Source organism: Schistocerca serialis, chromosome 7, assembly GCF_023864345.2.
Source record: "Schistocerca serialis cubense isolate TAMUIC-IGC-003099 chromosome 7, iqSchSeri2.2, whole genome shotgun sequence".
NCBI lineage: Eukaryota > Metazoa > Arthropoda > Insecta > Orthoptera > Acrididae > Schistocerca > Schistocerca serialis.
Genome location: NC_064644.1, coordinates 244746709 through 244765549, shown reverse-complemented (window position 1 = coordinate 244765549; position 18841 = coordinate 244746709). Strand labels below are relative to the sequence as shown.

The 18841-nt window shown below is 44.0% G+C and overlaps 1 protein-coding gene and 1 pseudogene across 3 annotated transcripts in view; both read right to left on the bottom strand.

Annotated features, from left to right (window-relative positions):
* Positions 1-18841, bottom strand: part of LOC126412327 (leucine-rich repeat-containing protein 24-like) — a 960970-nt gene that overhangs the window by 273178 nt on the left and 668951 nt on the right. The gene's annotated exons all lie outside the window — the stretch shown is intronic.
* On the bottom strand, positions 13903-14020 carry LOC126413661 (5S ribosomal RNA; annotated as a pseudogene).

The following is an 18841-nucleotide window of genomic DNA, read 5'->3' as shown; positions in this document are numbered from 1 at the left end:
TACGATAAACCACAATCGCGATAGGCTACAATCCGACCTTTATCAAAGTCGGAAACGTGATGGTACGCATTTCTCCTCCTTACACGAGGCATCACAACAACGTTTCACCAGGCAACGCCGGTCAGCTACTGTTTGTGTGTGAGAAATCGGTTGGAAACTTTCCTCAAGTCAGTAAGTTGTAGGTGTCGCCAACCTTGTGTGAATGCTCTGAAAAGCTAATCATTTGCATATCACAGCATCTTCTTCCTGTCGGTTAAATTTCGCGTCTGTAGCACGTCATCTTTTGGTGTAGTAATTTTAATGGCCAGTAGTGTATGTTCGAGCATCATCAGTTACGTTGTAACACTAATTACTTCGCTCGCTGACAAGCTGTGGGGCACTTTCCGAAGAAATAAAGGAGCTCGGATTGTGGAAGGCTATACCTGTTACAACCACGTAGGAAAAACTACTAACCCCAGAGTTTCTCTCTTCCCAAGCGCAGATCCTGTGTGCTGTCTTCACAGACCGTCCCTGGTATACTTTCCTTCCACGAGGTGAGAACCTTTCCAGGACTTGGCTCCCCTTTTCAAGTGTCCTGCCGGAACATACGAGTCTTCCCCTCAGAGGAGAGGAGACACATTGGCAGGAAGGCGCCGACATGTGACCAGCTGTCGCTGCCGTTCTCATGCACAGCCCGTCCAACAATCATCCGCCGTATTCATTCAGATTCCCGTCATAATCGCCGCATCATCTGCGACGCCGGCCATGAAATATTCATGACGACCACTAATTCACCGCGGCGTGTCCCACGTGCTGCGAGAGAGGAAGAGGGGAGGGGGGGGGGGGGCACGTGCGGCGAACGCAGACAGCCTGTCCAATCCTCGGCGGCTCCCGTTACACAGTCACTGGACTACTAGTCTAGTCCAGTCACATTAGCCCGTGCGCGTCGTCTCCTACTATGTAACAGGATACTTGAGCGCCGACGAGGTGAGTACCTAAGTTGTGCGCTGGTATACTGTCCCTTACCTGCGCGTGTATTTTCAAGCGACATTATTCTGTCAAACTGTCAACCTCTGTGTGAAGGACACACCAAAGATTATATTTATTGTGCCATAAGTAACTGCTTAGAATGACTTTGTAACTGTATGTTATACGTAAAACGAATGACGCACTTTAAAGCAAGGCTTAGTGAAGTAGATCGATGTGTAATTATCGCCATACTGCACGAATTCATGGGAATGTAAACCTGAGTACGTATGTGCACAGACTTGTCACTGAAGTTATACGAGGCCTATACACAAAGTACATTACCTTTTGGAATTAAAAATAAATAAAGTATTGGAATTTTTTTTATTATATACAGATGAAAGCCACACTTAAATACTACTTTTCTACATAGTTGCCATTTAAATTAAGGCACTTATCGTAGCGATGGACGAGCTTGGAAATTCCTTCGTCGTAAAATTCGGCCGCCTGCGCCTTCAACCACGTGGTTAATAAGTAACCCGGTAGAAATACGATTTTTGTGGATTTCCTGGAAAGAGGCACTACAATAAACTCTCAATGGTATTGCCAAACTCTGCACAACCTCAGAAGAGCCATACAAAACAAGCGCAGGGGAAAGTTGGGCTCAAAGAGCTTGCTGATTCATGACAACGCCCGGGCCCACACGACAAATGCCACTCGTGAAGTTCTCGAATCTTTTAAGTGGGAGTTGTTTCCTCATCCGCCGTGCAGTCCCGACCTGGCACCGAGCGACTTCCACTTATTCCCAGCAATGAAGAAGTGGTTGGCTATGCAGCGTTTTGATGACGACGCACAGCTTCAAGAAGAGGTAACCACGCGGTTGAAGGCGCAGGCGGCCGAATTTTACGACGAAGGAATTTCCAAGCTCGTCCATCGCTACGATAAGTGCCTTAATTTAAATGGCAACTATGTAGAAAAGTAGTATTTAAGTGTGGCTTTCATCTGTATATAATTAAAAAAATTCCAATGCTTTATTTGTTTTTAATTCCAAACCGTAATGTACTTTGTGGATAGCCCTCGTATGGAGAATGTTAGGGACCTGAGATACTGTTCTTTGAGAATGTGCACCGATGTGACAAAAGTCACGGGATGACGATATACACAATCACAGACCGCAGTAATATCGCGTATACAAGGTATAACACGGCAGTGCATTGGCAGAGCTGTCGTTTATACTCGGGTGATTCGTGTGAAAAGGGGTCCGTCGTGATTATTGCCGCACGATGGAAATTAACACATTGAACGCGGAATGGTAGTTGCAGCTAGATGCTCGGGACATTCCATTACGGAAATTGTTAGAAAATCAGTATTCTGATATCCACAATGTCAAGTGTGTGCCGCGAATATCACATTTCGGGCATTAACTCTCACCACGGACAACGCAGTGGCCGACGGCCTTCACTTAACGACCGAGAGCAGCGGTGTTTGTGTCGAATTGTCAGTGCTAACAGACAAGTGGTTCAAATGGCTCTGAGCACTATGGGACTTAACATCTTAGGTCATCAGTCCCCTAGAACTTAGAACTACTTAAACCTAACTAACCTAAGGACATCACACAACACCCAGCCATCACGAGGCAGAGAAAATCCCTGACCCCGCCGGGAATCGAACCCGGGAACCCGGGCGTGGGAAGCGAGAACGCTACCGCACGACCACGAGATGCGGGCAACAGACAAGTAACACTGTGTGAAGTAACCGCAGAAATCAATGTAGGACGTAAGGCAAATGCGTCCATTACGATAGTGTGGTGAGGTCTGGCGTTAATGGGCTTTGTCAGCTAGACGACCGATGCGAGTTCCTTTGCTAGAAGTACATCGACTGCAGCGCCTCTCCTGTGTTCGTGCTCGTATCTGTTGGACCCTACACGACTGGAAAACTGTGGCCTGGTCAAATGAGTCCCGACTGCAGTTGGTAAGAGCTGATGGTGGTTTCGAGTGGGGCGCAGACCCCATGAAGCCATGGACCAACGTTATCAATAAGGCACTGTGCAAGTTACTCCTGGCTCCATATTGGCGTGGGCTGTGTTTACAGGGAAATAACTGGGTCCTCTGCTCCAACGGAACCGATCATTGACTGAAAATGGTTGTATTTGGCTGCTTGGTGACGACTGCGGCCGTTAATGGATTTCGTGTCTCCAAACAACGGTGAAAATTCTGTGGCTGAGAATGTGCATATCACTGGGCCACAATTGTTCGCGATTGGTTTGAAGAACTTTCTCGGCAGTTCGAGTGAATGGTTTGGCCTCCCAGGTAGCCTTACAAGAATCGCATGGAACACTTATGGGGCATAATCTAGGAGTCGTTTCGTTTACAAATACCTTCACCGGCAAAATTTTTGCAGTTATGGACGGCTGTAGACGCAGCATGGCTCAGTATTTCCGTAGAATACTTCCAACGACTTGTTGAGTCCACGGCGCGTCGAATCGCTGTACTACGCTGGGCAAAAGGAGATCCGACACGATAATAGGTGTCCCATGACCTCTGTAACCTGAGTGTATTTATTTATAGCAGGTTGGTGTTCATGTCTTCATTATGTTGTTAATGTTCCTGAATTACACACATTGGTTAGAGATTGTAAGAATCGACGATTAGTTGGATGATCGCTTATTAAACTGAAATGAAAAAAATAACATCTGCTTTGAACTTTTATTTAATTGCACCGCAACTTTTGACAGCTGCTATCCACTACTCGACGAAATATGTACACGCGCCATACATTTTCTTAGCCATCCTACAACAGAACTGAATAGCGCTTGTGTCCGATTCGCGGTCGAATACAACTACCTTTTATCTTGGCATTTCCAGAGCCGAGATGACATGTCCACAAGATCCAAGTAAGATATCTGCACTAGAATTTAAGAACACTGGACACAATTCTATGAGCTCAACATTCATACATAACTGCAAATGAACCTTTTGATGATTACGTGTACCTTGTTGCTGAGTGTGAAGTAGGATTTTCGATGGTAACATATGCACACACACACACACACACACATATATGTGTGTGTGTGTGTATTAAAATGGATCGATTTGTTTTCCTCAGCAAACTCCCGACTATTGAGGTGCGGCTATTCGAGTCTGCAAATTGTCCGTGAATATTTCGGCAATTTTAAGATAAAAGAAGAGTCAATTGATTCACTACCTTCTGCGAATATAGCCACACAAACTCGCTTCCTTCTTTTTCTAATATTTCAGCTGTATATGTTTTGTCTACTACAGAGTAAGACCCTGAAGGTACTATAGTCATCCCGTCGTTTTGAAACCCAGATACACAAAGGCACAAAAATATGCATGGAACACTGTCGATACACCCTTCTCTTACAGCCTGTTAAATATCCTGTGACGGAACACTGCACTGATCCAGTCACTCTATACGGTATGAAAATTTCGATATTCTAGCGTCGACTTAATCTTGTTGTGCTTCACTAGTGAAAGAAGCAGTTGAAATTCATTTAGAATTTAATTAACAGATATCGGTTTCCACCTGGATAAAGCATGGAATCCGGCGCTTTCTTTAATAAACTGGCAAACACGTCGCTTCAGTGCAGATGCTAATAATAATTCATACATCATCTCAGCGTGGATCGAACCGTGTAGCCGCAGATTCAGTTTGTGCATTCTTTATTCTGCTGGTCAACGTCCATCGCACCTGCATGTTTATGGTTTAAAACGATGGAACGAGTACTGTAACTTCGGTCTGTCGGCTCACTCTGATGCTGGATGACAGGTATACACAGTCGAAATATTAGAAAATGGAGAAAAAGTGTTTTCGGGGTTGCAATTCCGCATTGTAATGGATTAATTATTATGCTGCGAAGACATAAACATGCACATGAAGCCTGAATCATTCTGTTGATACTACGACGAATATATTTTTCTTTACAGTACCGTATTATGCACGTGACTCGTGTTTTACCGACGGAAGAAGCGACGCAACACCCTCTGCTGAAAGAGGGTTTGAAGGTTGTAGGAGTGTGGAATGATGCACTGCCACTTGCCGACCTTTTAAATACTTTCGCGAACTTGTGAAGCAAATTCCTGGTTGTGAAGACATAGATGTTATTGGTACACTCATCTATACTCCATCAGATTATATATTTTTTCAGTTCATTCATTTTTGGTTTACTCCCTAAAGAGACTAGCGTCTACGAGGGGACAGCAAAAGTTACACCCGTCATCCGGCGCTGGGACCACTGATCACCAAGAGCGGCGCATTGTCAGAGGAGAGTACGTGTTCTGGTTTCCAGTACAGACAGTTCTGCTGCGGTACGGACAACGGCCGAGTCAGAATGTTGTGGAAGTGAAATGGCGCGGCAACTGCAAATGTACTCCCAAGCTGAAGTACGGGGAACAGCATGATTCTTGTGGGCAGAAGGACTACATTAGACACAAATCCGATGTGAAACTCTGGCGGGATACGGACCTTATGCAACGTCGCGCCCCGCTGTACTGATTTGAACAGCGTGAGGAAAAAACGATCACCTCGTCAACAAAATATTTTCGCATTCTGAGTAGACAAAGTTGGTGATTGAAACTGAGTGAGAAGATTTAGCCACAACGAAAAACGCCTTTGTTTCAATGATGTCTATGCTGGCCTAAGCTGTCGCCAGCACTCCGGTCGGCAAAGAGGCTGCGAGAAGATCGATAGTAGGCGCTGGAGCAAGTGAGCCTACCAGGAGAGAGGCCAAAGACAAACGCGCAAGAAACAAGCCGCCAGCGCCCTCTCGACCGCCAGTGTTTAGATCGGCGCTGCGGATTGGAGCTCCCATTCAGTCACAGCCCAGTCACTTGCAGTCGCAATTGCAGAGTCAGTCAGGATCTAGCGACCAGAGCAGTGTGCATAGTGGGATGTTAATTCACCAGCAGTGAGGCTAACGTGGACTATTATGGAAGAGCTTGTACCACATGGACTAGCTTAAGATAAGTAGCTTTCTGTTCTGGTTAATAAAGAACCCTGCTACTACGTGTATGCAGTTTGTGTTGTAGAAAGAGAATACCGACCACCAAACAACGTCCTGTCCTTGCTTCTCCTGGTGCAAGACTCTACAGTGGCAACGAGACGATGCAAAAATTCCCCCACAAATCCTGTATCATATTAGTGACACTCTCTCTCCTATTTCGCGACAATACAAACCGTGCTGCTCTTCTTTGAACTTTCTCAATATACTTCTGTAATCCCATCTGGTAAAGATCTTAGACTGCGCAGCAGTATTCCAGAAGGGGCTGGATAGGCACAGTGTAGGCAGTCTCTTTAGTAGATCTGTTAAATTTTGTAAGTGTTCTCCCAATAAAACGCAGTCTCTGGTTTGAGTTCCCCACAACATTTTCTATGTGCTCTTTCCAATTTAAGTTGTTCATAATTGTAATTCTTAGATGTTTAATTGAATTTACGGCCTTTGGATTTGACTGGTTCATCCTGTAACCGAAGTTTAGCGGATTCCTTTTAGCACTCATGTGGATGGCCTCACACTTTTCGTTATTTAGGGTCAGTTGCCGATTTTCGTTCCTTAGAGATTTCTTGTCTAAATAGTTTTGCAATTTGTTTTGATCTTCTTAGTAGATAAACGTCAGCATGGTTCAAATGGCTCTGAGCACTATGGGACTTAACATCTGAGGTCATCATTCCCCTAGACTTAGAACTACTTAAACCTAACTAACCTAAGGACATCACACACATCCATGCCCGAGGCAGGATTCGAACCTGCGACCGTAGCAACAGCGCGGTTCCAGACTGAACCGCCTAGAACCGCTCGGCCACAGCGGCCGGCCAACATCAGCATCATCTGCAAAACAACCTACGACGACTTCTCAGATTGTCTCCTAAACCGTTTATATAGGATGGAGAAAAATTGTGCCACGAAATTTTATCCCTGAATAGCTGATGCAAGTAGGAACAAAAATTACTAATGTTGTGTAGGTCGACAACGCACAAATTCTTAAACTATGGAAACCTGGCGCCACGCGCTCCGATTGACCGCGGGATTGCCATGTTGCCGGATGCACTGGACAACACATGACCGCGAATGCCTGCCGGACATCGCGATGTATCCAAGGCGGCCCGCACGCTCGGTGGTAGCGCGGCAGCCTTCCACTTTGGAGGCGAATCCGCCGTGGTCCCGGCACATCCCACGGCCAATCAGAGATCGTGGCGCCAAGTTCCGTAGTTTAGAAATGGTGCGTTGTCGACCAACACAACATCAGTAATTTTGTTTCCTACTGACATCAGCTACCCAGGGTTAAAATTTCGTGACACACCCTGTATAGATAAGGAAGAGCGGAAAGCCTACAACACTATTTTGGGGAACGCCAGAAATCACATCTGTTTTACTCGATGACTTTCCGTCAATTACTACGAACTGTGACCTCTCTAACAGGAAATTACGAACCCGATCACATTACTGAGACGATATTCCATAAGAAAGTAATTTCACTACAAGTCACTTGTGTGGTACTGTGTCAAAAGCCTTCTGAAGAAATGGGGAATCAGTTTCAACAGTACACAACACTTGCCGATTTTCCGACGATGTGAACGTTCACACAGCGGTTTTCGAATGGCTCCGGGGCAGAGGAGCGAATTTCTATCGTCGACGTACTGAACAACTGCTAGAACTTTCCGACCGTTGTTTAGAGAGACTTAGAGACTATATTGCGATGTAGCGTCAAGTATCTGTGTCACTTTGGAGTGCAGTGCAGCATCCGATAAAAGTACGAGAAAGAATCAAACATAAAGCACAATTTTTGTTTTACGCGACTCTTTGTAAACGGAGAACGACGCTATCTCTGCTCTTTGTAGCTTTCGTTTCCAGTGACTGTCCTCCATAGCTAGAATGGTGTCGTACCGTTTCTCTAGTCAGAATCGCCAAGTCAGAGCAAGAGGTACCATCATTTGTTGCGGAACGCATTACAATCAAGGTTCTTAGAATAGAGGGCGTAAAACAGACCATCATTTTGAAAAGACGTACTGCACAGTTCGGGGACAACACCCTGATTAAGACTCAATTGCACGAATGACACAAACAGGTTTTACAAGGATGATAAGACAATTGAGAATGCAGCCCACCGATGTCACCCGAGGACCAGCATAACTGCGGAGAATATTCGCATTGTTCCCAGCTTATTGAAGACGATTGCCGAATAACACTAGCTGAAACTGCTACTGAGGTTGGCGTACGCTATGTTGGTGCTCAGGCGATCGTTATTGACAATTTTGGAAATAGGAAAGAGTTCGCAAGGTGTGTGCCAAAGTTCGATCCCACATTCACCCCAACTCACCCAAAATCAAGGAATTGTTGTGGACGACATTAGTACATCCTCCCCACAGTTAGGCCTGCGATGTTCATTTGTCTGGACCAGTAAAGCAAGCACGCGGAGACCACAGATTTGACGACGATTGCGCTTTCGAAGCGTTCGAACGCAACTGCGTGCTGTGATGCTAACATTCATTTTACGAAAACAGGATCAAGTAACTACCTATACGCTGGGAAAACTACACAGAAAAAGAATTTGGTGTGTGTGAATTTTTCTGAATAAATAAACGTATAAAAAATATTCGGTTTAAATTTGAATCACTCTCGTATCTTGGCCTACCCCAATAATATGGAACTTGCTTTCTGAAATGATTTATTCGTTTATTCGAGCTACAAATTGCTGTCTTCCACCTTCCTATGTGTTAATTTAATCTCTCACTGATGAGATCACTAAAAAAGTTTGTATTTTTTTTTTTCGGGCTGAGCCCATGTTGCCTGTCAGTTTACTGCGAAGAAATTAAAAATTTTACTACTGTACCAATTGGGGCAACGTCAACGTCGTGTGGCCTCTATTGGACTTTGGATTCCTGAGGGGAGGGCGAGTGAAACTGAGGTAAACCACCAACTTTCGGCGGCGGGCGGAGTGGTCTTTAACCTTCCAGTAGTAATTAAACTGGCGGTATTCAGAGAGCCAATAAACCGAGTCGACCTGAGAGGCTCCCAGCGGTAGCCAAGAAATCTCCGGCGTTACTTGAAATCGATACCTGCTGTCACCGGCGGTCGGGCCACATTCTTTCCGCAGCCAGGGGAAACGAATTGTGCGTCTTTTCGCTGTCTGAGACCTTAAGTGTTACGATCGAACTCGGGCAGTGGCGAAGGCACTTTTCACGCAATCGAGAAAAGCGGGTTTCAGATGTTCGTGTGCACCACGTAACACATTTAACGACAATAATGGGATGGTTCCTTTCCGAATGGTTTAAATAGCTCTGAGCACTATGGGACTTAACATCTGAGGTCATCAGTCCCCTAGAACTTAGAACTACTTAAATCTAACTAACCTAAGGACATCACACACATCCATGCCCGAGGCAGGATTCGAACCTGCGACCGTAGCGGTCGCGCGGTTCCAGACTGAAGCGCCTAGAACCGCTCGGCCACACCGGCCGGCTTTCCTTTCCGAGAGAGACCCTTGTTCAGACCGAGCCAAAGTGCCATCATTTATGATCTCGTCGGCAGGAGACTAAAACGTGATCTTCCTTAAGTATTGTTGTACTTCACTATTTGCTCTGCGATCAGACTGAATAGCATGGGGCAAAGGCTGCGATCTTTCAATCCCTTCTCAACTACCACATCCCTTCCATGCATGTATTCCGGCTATTATAATGGCAATCCGGTTTTCACTAAGTTGTAAATAGTCTCTTGCCTGCAATACTGCATCCCAGATAATTTCACAGTTTCAAAAAGTGTAGGGGATGGTCAGGTAGTATTAGATAATTTTTTTAAATTATAACGTTGTTTTTTTTTGTTTTTTTTTCAAGACTCTATTGGGACCTTCATCACATTAAACAATATTACGCTATGTTACTTAACTATCTCTATAAATATACAACAAAATATATGTATGTAGGTAAGTAGGTAGGTCGAGAATCTCCTCCTACTGCAGTGAATCGATTTCAACCAAATTTGGTGCATACACGGCTGGCTATATGCGAATCAACACTGTGGGAGCTGGAAACCACTAGCTCCCGTAGGAGCAGAGATACAGGTAAAAAAGGGATTTCCTATCCCTGACATCTAGGCTGCCATGTACAATGTCTGTGTTGTGTTGGTAGTATTGGCATTCCTTGCAAGGGTTACACATGCAGATGGGCATGGTGATGCAGAGGGGGCGATGAGGAGACGAATAGTGAGAGTTGAGCAGGAGGGGGTGGACAGGGAAAGGGGGAGGAGGATGTGGTCAGACTGAGGGGGAAGGAAGATATGGTCAGAGAGTGGGGAGTGGAGATGATGGACGTAGGGGAGAGGAGGAGATGGACAGAGAGATGGGGGAGGAAGAGGTGGAAGCAGAGAGGCGGAGGGGAGATGTCTGCAATATAAGTGTTCAATGAATATGGAAGCGATGCTACGGAGAAAAGACTAGTAGAATTATAAAATTCTATGTCATAAGAAAATAATTTCCTTGATTTTGTAAATTTTTTGCCACCCTTGTATTTTGGTGGTTTAAATTTTTTGAGTGTTGTATCGGGAAGTGAAATTCTAATGCATGAAAAAGTTATTTTTGTTGCAGAAACCATTTAACTGCTCCGTAAATAGTTATAAACTTCAACTTGTCCATCAGCTCTTCAAGTTTGTCAAAGAATCCGTCAGTTTGTTCCTTGCTGACACCTGCTGCACCCTGCAAACTCGTGTATTAAGTTATCCTCACCGTTATGTCTTTTTTCACAAAACCATAATCAAAATCTTTACCCGCTTTTATTTTTCGTCTTTTCTCTGCATATTTGTTCACTAGATCTAAATGGTGCAAATGGCTCTAAGCACTATGGGACTTAACATCTGAGGTCATCAGTCCCCTAGACTTAGAACTACTTAAGCCTAACTAACCTAAGGACATCACACACATCCATGCCCGAGGCAGGATTCGAACCTGCGACCGTAGCAGCAGCGCGGTTCCGGATTGAAGCGCCTACAACCGCTCGGCTACAGCGGCCAGCTCATTAGATCTAAGACCGCATCTTCACTCAAAATCTAAAGCTAGTTATTCAAATTGTTAACAGGAACGTAAAATACTGTTTCCCGTTCATCAGTGAATGTTCTTAGAAAAAAAGCTTATTATTTTACTTAAACAGGTTTCAAGAACACTTCTTTGTTATCCTGTGAAGCTTTTTGACTACCGTTCGATGTACTTTTTGGAACTGAATATTTTGCACTCGCTTCCTTGACTGTTATGTCTTTTTCTACCAGCTTCTTTCATGTCACTTTTGTCTCATGTTTCTTGACTTCTCCATCTCTCCTTGATAAAGAAAAAAAAATTATCCAGTAGAACCCGAAACTGCTTCGTTCGATATAACCAGAACGTACCGGTGCAAGTAGTTAAACATTACTGTTTTTATGACTTGGTTAGAGATTGTCACAGCCCAAAGTGTAGAGAATAATGATAGTTTCATCTTAAGATACAATAAAAATGCGATATTACTTACTTTCAAAAAGAACACAACACTCCTAAGGTGTGTAAACCGAAAAATTCAATAGTTACAGATAACTTGTTGCCGCTCCGAAACGCATTGTTGTTTTCATTCGAAATCGCAAGGCCGGCCGGAGTGGCCGTGCGATTCTAGGCGCTACAGTCTGGAGCCGAGCGACCGCTACGGTCGCAGGTTCGAATCCTGCCTCGGGCATGGATGTGTGAGATGTCCTTAGGTTAGTTCGGTTTAATTAGTTCTAAGGTCTAGGCGACTGATGACCTAAGAAGTTAAGTCGCGTAGTGCTCAGAGCCATTTGAACCATTTGAAATCGAAGGAGTGGTCATAGTCTTCTGTAGTTCACATTGCAGTGGTGCGGCAGGTGCTGTCACTGGCACAACAGTTAGGAAAGCTCTTGTCTTATACAGTCTGCGGTCCGACTCTACCGGACTTTCCCTTATTCCAGTCAAGTGCCCAAAACTTTTTACAACAACTATAAGGAATGTAGCAACTAGTCGCGGAATCACAATTTATTTATCTTGTTGCAAATCGATTTCGATTGATATCAGTCATCATCGGTGCATTTTTCTAAGCGATACATGTCATAAGTAGAGGTAGTGTCCTTGGCAGATTTCTATTATGAAAGGGCAGTACTTCTACTTGCGACATGTACCGGTTAGAAAAATGCACCGATGATGACTGATATCAGTCGAAATTGATTTGCAACAAGATAAATAAATTATGTTTCCGTGACTGGTTGGTACATTCTTTATAATTTTAAATTCCACGGTCGCTGCACAGAAAGGGAACCTTATGTAGCCCATCATTCAAAACTTTTTACTATAGCTACAAGTGCCATAATTTTAGGGTTGTCTTTCTTCAATCTACCTTTAGATAAGTCGTAGGGTCACTATTCCTTGGCGTTTTCACATTTCTCTGGAAGCCAAACTGACCTCTGAAATCGAATACTATCAGTCGTTCCAGTATTTTGTACATAACTTGTCACAGTATTTTGCAACCATAATTACTGAACAGATGTTCCGGTAATATTGAGAACGCTAAGAACTAAGGGAAATTCTGTGTGATGCAGCACAAAATCTCTAAAATGTAGAAAGAGTAAAATTCGTAATAACGATTACACTGAAAGAAGGGATCCAATTAAGCTTCGATAAAAAAACAAGATAAGCAGAATCATAAATAGACTCACAAGGAAATTTAGTGATAGAACGCCAGAAGGAGACTTTCAAGCAGACACTGTAAAGAACTTGCATGGAACCAATCTTAAGACCCAACTTACGTAACACAGCTCAAACGTTCTCATTTAATTCCCCACTTGCACTGTTTTGAAATTATTCTATTTGACTATCCATTTCCTTCGGCAACCTAAGCCACGGGCTCTGTTTAAACCGACATTCTTCTCATCCGTTGTTGTGATATTCGAGGTTCGAAGAGGAAATTAGCATACAACTCTTTCATTTGTTGCGTTTTAATTTGTCGCAAGCAAAATACTCATATAGCAGGAAAGCTGTTTCGAATGAGCTGCACACAGATGTTTCACAGATATTCCATTTGAAAGAATAAATTTTCACGGGTGCATTTACGTCCATTTGCATGCCAAAAACTAAAAACGTCGATGAGTTAGCCTGTGCGCAGTACTTTAGGGCTGGATTAACAGCATGACTGCAAGACAGCAGGTCGAAATGAATTTTGCGGAACGCACTTATTTAATAACTCCGGGGAGACGTAGCTGGAATGTGAAACAGACTTTGTAATGCCGGGCCCTTCTTTCCCGTCAAAGTTTCGAAAAAGCGACCGGTGTGCAAAGGACGTTCCATCCAGCAGTGTCCGACTCTGGAGGATTAAATTAAAAGACGGCACGTAACAATACTCGCCATCACAAGATCCTTCCGGCGTCTCGTTTCCTTTACTCAACGCGGAAATCCTTTCTTCGTGAAGAAGAATTCCCTAATCAGTTTGCTGTGCTGTATGGGCTTGCTAATGAGACAGTTCCGTTTCGGTCCTTCGTGCTGGGCGATTTAATTTTTTAACCGTAGAACACGGTGTTTTAGATTTCTTTGAGAGAGCAGAAATAGGGCTACAAAATTCGACATCTACAACTCTGCCAGTCGCTGAGAAGCGCGTGACGTAAGTACCTCTTATTGTACAATGTACACAATTAAGCATCAAAATTTCATCACAGGAAGGCCAGTAAATAATGAAATTCTACTTATTCTACGTACAGAGAAGGAATAGAAAGAAAGAAAGAAAGCACTCCGTCTTCAGGAGGCGAGTGGCCTACCGGGACCATCCGACCGCCGTGTCATCCTTAGTGGAGGATGCGGTTAGGAGGGGCGTGGGGTCAGCACACCGCTCTCCCGGTCGTTATAATGGTATTTTTGACCGAAGCCACTACTATTCGGTCGAGTAGCTCCTCAATTGGCATCACGAGGCTGAGTGCACCCCGAAAAATGGCAACAGCGCATGGTGGCCTGGATGGTCACCCATCCAAGTGCCGACCACGCCCGACAGCGCTTAACTTCGGTGATCTCACGGGAACTGGTGTAATCAATGCGGCAAGGCCGTTGCCCATAGAGAAGGAAAACACGATTAAATTAGTTGGTGAGATTGTGTGAGTGTGTGTGGGGGAGGGGGGGGAGGGGGAGTATGCAGATGTACCATCTCAATAACAATAGCTCTTTCGGCCGGCCGGCGTGGCCGAGCGGTTCTAGGCTGCTACAATCTGGAACAGCGCGACCGCTACGGTCGCAGGTTCGAATCCTGCCTCGGAGATGGATGTGTGTGATGTCCTTAGGTTAGTTAGGTTTAAGTAGTTCTAAGCTCTAGGGGAACGATGATCTCAGACGTTAAGTCCCATAGTGCTCAGAGCCATCTGAACCATTTGAATAGCTCTTTCCCGGTGGGGCATCGAATCAAACTGACAAGGGGGTCGCCCCTACCCGTCAACATAGGTTTCGACCAAAATTTATGGTACTTGCAGAGCTTAGCCAAAAATGAAAGTGACAGTACATGGAATTCCAGATGGCCGAGTTTTTCAAAAATAGCATATTTTGGCGCGGGTCGTGTGCGTCATGAGCCTTTGATGTTAAGGCAGCGCTCGGCGCAGCGGAATCTGTAGAGAGGGGTAGTCCGAGTGTGGTGGGTTCGAATCCTTCTGCGTAAACTATTTTTTCCTGTTTCTACGTTACTTACACTGCAAATAAAGCAAAATGATACTTAATATATCGTATTATTAATATTTTCATGAAAGGCATGAAAATGAAAGGCGAAGGAAAATATGATACACGTGTAAGCGTAATTCCTTCGTCAAAATCTGGAAAACTTACAACGAATTAATACAAATTTTTTTGACTGGTGTGATGAAGCCTTGGGTGTAGGAGAACAAATTTCTTCTGTGAACTAAAAGCTTCAAAACCGCTCTTATTTGTCGAGGGGGAAAAATATTACATGTTCTGTTACATGTCGTTTGCTGGCACATCCTTTTCAGGATGTAACCAAGTTTGTTTCTCTATAGGAACTTCAAAAACACCGTGTAGTGGTCTGAATGCAGGGCTTATAACATCTGCAAGACTCCAAGAAAATTATTATTCTCCGTGCTTTTATGATGAGTATCCACGTGTAAATCATCAACTGTAAAACAATAAAAGTTTCTATTTTTATATACGAAATTCTCGTATACGCTTTACAATCCCTCCCTGAAAATTTATTTGCAATTCAAAATATTCGTTGACCTTTCCTTTTCATGAATTTTATGAAAATATTAATACGTATAATATATTGAGCATTATTTCGGGTTATTTGCAGTGTAGGAAACATAAAAACTAAAAAAATGAAGTTTTCGCATAGATTCGACCCCACGACCCTCGGATTAACATTCTGTACCGCTTTCTCTGCGCCATCCCCTGCCTGGAAATTACAGTAACATAAATGGCTCATGATTCACCCGATTTGTGCCAAAAATGCTATTTTTTCTAAATGGTTGGCCATCTGGAGCGCCCATTTCTATTACTTCCATTTCTGGCCAAGTCCTGCATATGCCATAAATATGAAAGAAATCGATGGTGACGATTGGGTGTGGTCCTCTTGTCAGATTGAATGACAGACCTAGGTTGGCCATTTCATGCCGCTTAAACTCTGTAGGAGATTTCACCAGTCGTAGGAGTAGTAGAGTTCTGGTGTACCAGTCCCTCAGCAACCCGTGAGGAGATGTAAGCGCAGGCTTCCGCTGCCCTTGTGTCTGTGTCAATAAAATTCTTCTGGGCTATTGACCGTATTGTGAATATACAAAATTGTCCGACGTTTCAGCCTCTATTGCAAGTGGCCTTCCTCGGGGCTTTGTGCTGAACTGCCTAATAGCGACAGCATCGCGTACATAAAAGGGCAACGAATTGGCACATCTGTCACTTGTACTAAGGAGATGCACGTGAAAATGCTTCCCACGTGATTATGGGCGCACGACGGGAACTAACAGACTTTGAATTCGGAATGGTAGCACTGAACAACAAATTTTATGTGAAAGTGTGTAAATTGCATGATTTTGAGTTGGTTATTTTTATTTATGGATAAAATGACACAAAATCATCATCTTCATAAATATTTAGCCCCAGTTTTTTTTAAAAAAGTAATCAATATTTTTGTATAAATAACTCACTAACTAAATATGCATTCATGTTCCATGATGCAGCATAACAAATTTCAGTGCCATTCTGGAAGTACAAAAGTAAAATATTAAGAAAAAATGAAGATAATATTACATGAATGAAAATACCTTGCAAGTCTACTTTGTACCAGAACTATGTAAAGCACAAAAGAAAATATATAAATTAACTGGTCACAAATGTATATAAAGGATTACAAATGTTAAATGCCCATGTGTACAGTATACACAATTACATATTTTGTTCAGAGATAAATTCAGAAGATTTCGCTTGGCTTGACGTTTTGACACATGCTCGGGAACATCTCTTATGACAGTCCATCAGTAATCTGCTAAAATAGTAAGGCTCCACTTTCCGGCATACCTCTTCTCAAATGTGGAAATTTCTTGATGGAATCACTCCCCATGTTCATCACTTACTGCAGCACAATGTTTGTGGAAGAGGTCAGGATGACTATGTAAGAAATGAATTTTCAATGATATGTTGCAACCAAGTTTTTCATAAGATGACAACATGTTATCTACAATCTCCTTGTAATTTATTGCTCGTTGTAGAAAAAATTCCGCTATCAGTCACAATAAAAGGTTATTTATTTGTCACACCACCGGAGGGAGACAAAAAAAATCACTAAATTGGTACCAAAATGTTTATATCTAAAATATTACACACAAGTAAGACCTGGGACAATGATATAATCCATTGTTACTAGTTGTTATGACACTGATAAACCATTATAATATTTGATCTTAAACTTAACATAAAAATCCGTACATAGTTATCTCACCGTAATAAAACAGTGTAAAATGAAAACCAGAGCTAATTTTGAATTGTCTCTGTGATATTCGCAATCAGCACATCAGAACTAACAGGAGTTGGATATTTTCATTCGATTTACATTTTCATTGTTGCACAGTGTAGTTGGAGCTAGACGCTGGGATAATCCATTTCGGAAATCGTTAGAGAATTAAATATTCTGTGATCCACAGTGTCAAGAACGTACCGTGAATACCAGATTTCAGGCATTATCTCTCGCTGCGAACAACTCAGTGGCCCATGACCTTCACTTAACGACCGAGAGCGATGGTGTTTGTGTCGAATTTTCAGTGCTAACAGACAAGTGATACTGTGTGAAATAACCGCAGAAATCAATGTAGGACGTAAGACGAACGCATCCATTACGATAGTGTGGCGAAGTCTGGCGTTAATGGGCTTAGGCAGTAGACGACCGATGCTATCGAGAGCAGGAGAATTTGCGAAGAGTTGTCAGTGTTAACAGGTAAGCAACACTGCGTGAAATAACCGCGATATTCTATGTGGGACGTAAGGCGAACATATCCGTTAGGACAGTACGTCGAAATCTGGCGTTAATGGGCTATGGCAGCAGACTAACAGCAAGGCAACGAATGCAGCACTTCTCCTGGGCTCGTGACCATTTCGGTTGAACCCCAGACGACTGGAAAACCGTGGCCTGGCCAGACGAGTCCCGATTTCAGTTGGTACAAACTGATGACAGGATTGGAATGTGGCGCAGAACCTATGGAGCCTTGGACCCAAGTTGTCAACAAGGCACTGTGTAAGTTGGTAATGGGTCAATAATGGTGTGGGCTATGTTTACGTAGAATGGGCTCAGTCCTCTGGATGCTCGGCTACTTGGAGACCATTTCCAGCCATTCATGGACTTCATCTTCCCAAACAATGATGGAATTGTTATGGGTGACGGTGTGGGACGTCAGCAGGCCACAGTTGTTTGCGATTGGTTTGACCACCCAGATCGTCTGATATGAATCTCATCACATAATCGAGAGGTCATTCGTGCACAGGCAACACTTTCGCAATTATAGACGGCCATAGAGTCAGCATGGCTCAGAATTTCTGCAAGGGACTTCCAACGACTTGTTGATTCTATGCCGAGTTGCTGCACTATGCTGGGCAAACGGAGGTCGGAAACCACGATACTAGGAGGCATCTCATGACTTCCTCACATCAGATTATGGCATCCCATAACCTCAGGCCAAATGTTGGGCCGTTTAACCATGAGGAATGCAATGTGACAGCATTCGTTCTCCTCAATGCCTCCACACTGGGGTAGGTCCATCATGATCATGTGCGTAGAAATGGGACTTCACTGGACAGTCAATGTGGTGCCATTCCTCTATCCATTGTTGTCGTTGGGTGCACCACCGTCGGCGTCTCCCTGCTGCCACCCAGGTGAACAACAACAGTGGTCTCCGTACTGACAACGGTGTTCGACAGTCGAAGCAATATCGCGTAGTTACTTGTCTTCCTGCAAAGAAGCCCATTTCTAGACACAGTGTAGGTGATGTGCTGTATGTGCTTGTACGACGAAGCAAACAGTATCTGTCCTCTCGGGCGCTAGTCACGCGGAACCATGCAGTGGGGGTCGAGTATGGCTATCGAATCCATATTTGCGTAACAGTCACTGGATCCCAACCAACGCGAGCAGCAGCTCTGCGGAACGAGAAACTGCAGTCTACGACTCTGCCGCTGTCTAATTTTAACTTGTTGGTAGACATTTCTCCTTCTTACTGGAGGAATGACTTGGGTCTCCTCACTGCTCGTGGTCTCACGGTCGCGTTCTCTCTTCCCGAGCACGGGGTCCCGGTTTCGACTCCCGACGGGTCAGTGGTTTTCAGCTGCCTCGAGATGACTGGGTGTTTGCGTTGTCCACAAGTCCACAAGTGGCGACATTGGGCAGAGCACAGGTTGGGAAT